General features: G+C 36.8%; 1 protein-coding gene across 2 annotated transcripts in view; it reads right to left on the reverse strand.

Moving 5' to 3' along the window:
* The window catches only part of LOC106881156 (Wilms tumor protein 1-interacting protein homolog), a 100,961-nt gene that overhangs the window by 73,088 nt on the left and 21,717 nt on the right, over positions 1-6,156 (reverse strand). The gene's annotated exons all lie outside the window — the stretch shown is intronic.

Below are 6,156 nucleotides of genomic sequence, written 5' to 3' on the forward strand. Positions count from 1 at the left end.
ATATATATGCTTTATTTAAAAGCAGCAGAAATATAACAAAAAACTGTTACTCGGAGTTTCACGTTCTCGTTCATCGGACAGTTTTGTTAGAAATATATATATATATAGAGAAACCATAACAACCAAGAGGTATGAGAGGTGAATATATATTTATTTAACCATGTAACATCCTTAGAATTACAGCCATTTCACATCCTTCTCAATTTCAGTGCAGAAGAAACTATGCTTACATGTTTGCATTAATATGTATGCCCCGCACCCACCCCATTATACAATTGTATATCCACAAATCAATGGAAATAAAGAAAGCTAGCTCATGAGATCACCAGAACATCATGGTTACACCAACAATCAACCCAGTGTGTGCGTGTGTGTGTGTGTTTGTATGTTTTACTGTCTCCTTGCCTTCACATTGAGCAGTGGTTTTAAGCAAGTGTCACTGACATGCAAGGGGTGTTCTTGTTTCCAATCTTCCTCGTAATCATATCTGGGCATGGTGAAACATTAATTTGCTTGGAAGCAGGTAAGTGTTAGCAACAGGAACGGTATCTGACTATACAAAATCTGTCTGATCTATGCAAGCATGGAAAATTGGATGTTTCACACACACACACACACACACACATTACATTGACGATAATATTTTCAACCCAAATGTTACAACTGTTCAATTGCTGTTCTTTTATCAATGGTTTCTCCCATTGTTTTGATGACCCATTTTCAATCATTAATAAAACTGTTGGAATTGATGACACAGGTCTGCTAGTATTTTATAAGAGTGGGTGGGAATAGCTGGAAAGATAAAGATGTTGGTGATGAGAAGTTGAGTATAAAAGAAAGTATAAAACTGAGGATCGGGGACTAAAGGATTGGAGTGGATAAGTTCATAAGAGTGTGAAAGGAGAGCGACAGATGGTTAGAGACAGGGGTAGAGATGAGTGTAGTGAATGATGTTACGACGGTGGTGTGGTCTGGTCAATAGTAAATATCAGTTTGAGGGAAAAGGTAGAAGAAACCAGTTCAGAAAGGAGAAGGTGATAAGTGGCTGTACAGGAAGGGTGGAGAGGAGTTGTATAATAAATCTGTTGATATATCAGAAAATAAGATGATGTGCAAGATGGGAGAGAGATGTACAGGGACCGAGATGAAGGTCAGAAGTATGCAGTGGTGGCTCTAGTGGTGGGGGGGGGGACAAAGAAGGGGATGTTGATGGCAGATATGAGAGAGTGATGAGAGTGAAAGAAGATACAAGGTGTGGAAAGTGATACCAGATATGAGAGGGTGTTAAAGATAAAGTACGGCAGTCCTGAGATGTAGCCCAGAGAAGGAGAAGAGATAATAAAAACAAAGAAAGAAATGAACAATAGAAAATAATAAAGTAGGAAAGGATGATATTGAGAATGAGGAATGACTGGCAAAGGAGAAGGGGAGGTAACTAGTAACACAAAGGAGATAGAATATGTGCTAATTCTATTGTGATACAGCAGCTGAATAAGATGGGTGTTAGAAAAATGAGAGGTGGAGAGACAGACTGGGTGCAAGGGAATATGCATAAACATAATGCTTTTAGGACTTCACTTTCACCATGACAGAGAGGTCTTTTTGTGCACAGCAAAATACCAATCCTCTTGTTCCTTTGTCATCTCCTCCATAAGGCTCAACATCTTTCAATCAACCTTTGCTACTTTATTCCATGTCTTCCTCTTCCACAAGTTCCACCCACTTCTTTATACAATTGTCATCATCCATATGCATCACATAGTTATACTACTACAGTCTTCTCTCTTGTACACAAGATCCCTTTTAGGCCCAATTTTCCTTTCAACACATTTGCACTTTGTTGTACATACACACTGATGTTACACATTCACTGAAACATACCTTTCTAGCATTCACATGTCCTCTGCATTCAGAACCCATGTCTCACTACCATGTAACATCACAGTTTGTACACAAGCATTATACAATCTACTTGGGATTTTGTTAAGGTAACTTTAAGACCTTTTGGTTCCAGGTTTTGCTTCCACACCTGGAATGTCTTTTCTGGCTTTATTTCAGATTCTGTTATAGAAATGAGGTCATCAGCATACAGTAGTTCCCAAGGGCAACTTCCTCTTTTATAGCCAGCAGGACTATGATGAATAGGAGGGGATTGAGAACCAAGCCCTGGTGAATTCCCACCTGTACACTAAATTCACTGCAGCACTTGTTGCTAGCTCTCTGACTATGCCTTACTGAGAACGCCCCTGTACATGGCTTGTATAATTGTCACAAGCCATTTGTCTACCCCTAGTTTTATTCAAAGATACTACTAAAGTTCTTAAAGTTTGGCACAAACTTTTAGCTTAATATAGTTTCTAACCTTATCACTTCCCAATGATTTCGTTACAGAATAATGCAAACTATCCTTTAAGGTATTTAAACCTTAAGCATAATAAACTTCTAATTTCAGTTGTTTTAAAGCCATATTATCTTAGTAAGGTAGACATCTAGTTAAATTTGGATTTAAATATTTCCTAGTATAACTTCAAGTCGTATCTTGTTTTAACAAGAGCTCACAGAGTTAGTAAGACACTGAGCTATGATCAATTCTATGTCGTGAATCCAAATTTTGATACATCCTAGAATCCTTATAGGTAGTTTGTTTGAAACTTATACGTTGTCTCACAGAGAAGTAGAAGCTTCTAGTATTAAATGGCAACATTTAAAATTGAAAAGTAATTCAGCACCTGGCATGATTTAATCTGATGGATTTACTGTTTGCACTTGAAGTCCTATTGACAAAACCAGAAACTTTGCCAAACTTCCTTTATGACTTAAAATAATCTTTGAACTAAGAAGAAAATTTGAGAAAGTATGGTGGAGACAACTGGTCTACTTAATATTAAATTACATAGAGCACAAAACCTTAACATAATTTCCATTTAAAATAAATTGCTAGCATATTTCTATATTTTCTGCCTGTATTTTCTCCCAATGAGATTATATTTCCTTTCCATCAGGAAATATAACCGGTTATAAAACATCTGCTCCAACAAGTCACAAATAGTCTTCTACTCACCATTCAAATCACAACAGAAAAGAAAAGACAGATGAACATACATTAACAACAAAATGAACCATGTGGTTGAGAACTTTGCTTTGTAACTTCATGATTTCAGGTTCAATTCTACTATGCATTATCAGGAGTAATTATTTTCTACCATAGCTTCAAGTCACCAAAAGCTTTTCAAGTAAAATTAGCAAATGGAAACAGTATATAAAGCCACCAACGGACTTTTCCAATTCTTGGTTGATTAAATATACACCATCAAGTTAGTGGTAACCTTAAAGTAAGTCCACTGTTGCAAACATTCAGATCAGGTTTCAGATCTAAGGATAATTTTCCCCCTTCTTTAACCAATCACAACAAAAATAAATCGTGTGCAGTGCTTTTCCTCTTTTGACCATGACCGAGTAATTAATTACAACCATGTAACTATATATATATATATATATATATATATATATACAGGGTGCAGTGAATAAACAGTTGTTTAAATTATGCAAAAATAAAAATTACACTGACATCTCATTTTAACAGATACATTTACCAAAATTACATAAAAATATATTGAAATGCTAAAAAGTAAATTTATTCAATAAAATCGCCATTGACTTCAACCACGTCCTCCAGATGGTCTCTTTGATTAAATTGGTGAACACTGCCATAATCCTTCATCATTGGTGTTACAAGGAGTTTTGTTGGTCTCATTCAACTGTGCACCACACATAATAATGAAGGGGGTTGCAGTCTGGGGAATTAAGTGGCCCAATGTTAGGAGTGATGTGATCACAGAAATTGTCTGACAGCCATGACTGGGTTCTCCTGCTTGTGTGGCATGGTACAGAGTCCTGTTGCCAGACATAGGGTCTTCCAGCAGCTACCCTCTTGACCCAGGACAGCACTACTTCCTTCAGGCACTTGATGTAGGCCTCTGTGTTCAGTCTGAGGCCATGTGGGAAGATGAATGGAGGCATGACATCACCATCGCTAGTGATCACACCAAACACCATGATGTTGACTGCATGTTTGATTTTTATCACTCCCTGTACATGTCCTCGGATTGACAACCAAACAGTCTGAAATGTTCATATTGGAGCTTCCAGCATGAATGCCAAGCAGTACAGCATGTCGCTTCCAAATTTCTGGCAGAGTGAATTGTGCCATGGTGCTGTTTTTCTCACAGACTGACCAACTGACCCTATTATACTGTGTAGTTGACAAAATCAAAAACAAACAATGCGCATGCACGAAATTCAAAATATCAAATGGCGACAATTTACCCATTGCACCCTGCCACTCCCTAACAGTTGAGGGAACCCGTGGAAGAGGTAGGCCCAGGAAGACCTGGGCTGAGGTGGTGAGGCAACACCTTCGAACATGGGCCTCACCGAGGCGATGACTACTGACCGAGACCTTTGGAAATGTGCTGTGCGTGAGAAGACCCGGCAAGCCAAGTGAGATCGTTGCCAGTGCCCCTGGACTGGCTCTTGTGCGGGTGGCACATAAAAGACACCATTTCGAGCGTGGCCGTTTTCGTGCGGGTGACACGTAAAAGCACCCACTACACTCTCTGAGTGGTTGGCGTTAGGAAGGGCATCCAGCTGTAGAAACTCTGCCAAATTAGATTGGCGCCTGGTGTAGCCATCCGGTTGCACCAGTCCTCAGTCAAATCGTCCAACCCATGCTAGCATGGAAAGCGGACGTTAAACGATGATGATGATGATGATATATATATATATATATAAAATTCTTGCTAAATACTACAAGTTAAAGAAGCATATTGTTTACAATCTTAGTGATCGCCTAAGAAATCAAATGCTGCAATATTATCACGACTCAGAGAATTTCAATGCTCAACACTACATAAAATCATTAGAATCATCATCAACAATGATCAGAGTATAAAAAAATAAAAGACACCTTTAATATACACCAAAAATATAAGTAGCTTCTAAATTTGTCTAAACTATTTATAAGCTATGTTTCATGTTTATGAAACAATTTCATGAGACACTTTTGTGTCTCATGAAATTCAAGCCTTTGGTTACAATGGATAATTTCATAACTACCATTTGAAATATCCATAAAAGTTAAACTTTGGAATAGCTTGCTTGCAAATATTAATGTTTTTATGTATTTATTTTTTTATATAACAAAACAAGATCAATATTACAAAGCAATCACGTTTTGCAACGTTATACACCAGCTATTTTTACCATCACTTAAGAGTAAGAACAATGGTCTTAACTTGTTAAATATTGTCAATTATATCCTATGTATGTCTTCATTATGTTGTACATAAAAAAGTTTCAAATTTTCTCACTGACTATCATGTAAATAGCTAACAGAATATGAAAACTCATCAAATGTCCAAAGAAACAGAACTAACAACATCTAGCTAAACGAGCTGCTTAGACTATAGTAACAAAGAAGAATTGCAACAGTCTAATGAATAAATTTATGAAAAAATATTAAATAAAACCATTTGTTCTTCTTTAAGTAGTTACATCCAAAATATATTCTTAGATGCATTAACCTCACACACTTCAACTTCCACAGCAAACCACAGCAAACTTATTCATTTTCTATCTCTTTCTGAAATTTGGCTGCTATTTCTTGCAGGTTGAGCAACCATAAAGAAGTTACTTTGTTGGCTTGAGATATTGAAACTTGAGAGTAACTGACAATGAACTATAACTCAATCCAGCAAATATCAATATATATAAAAATGAGAATGTGTCTGTCTGTCTGTGCGTGTGAATCCCTAAAACTTGAGAACTACGCAACCAATTTCATTCAAATTTTACATATGCCTTACTTAGGATTCCAGTTGTGTCAAAAAAAATTATTAACTTCTTGCAGAGTTCGAGCACACGGCAACATAATATCTCCTCCACTATTTAAGTATTACGTGTCAAAAGTGAAACAAAAACACTCATGTCAAATACTTTCACTTTAAAAATGAAACTATTCCACTAACTGAAACAATCACATTTCGATACTGTAGTGACAGATACTTTCACAGAGAGAGAAAGAGAGAGAGAGAGAAAGAGAGAGAGAAAGAGAGAGAGAAAGAGAAAGAGAGAGAGATATGTATATGTATACATATA

This window comes from Octopus bimaculoides, chromosome 1 (genome assembly GCF_001194135.2).
Source record: "Octopus bimaculoides isolate UCB-OBI-ISO-001 chromosome 1, ASM119413v2, whole genome shotgun sequence".
Lineage (NCBI taxonomy): Eukaryota > Metazoa > Mollusca > Cephalopoda > Octopoda > Octopodidae > Octopus > Octopus bimaculoides.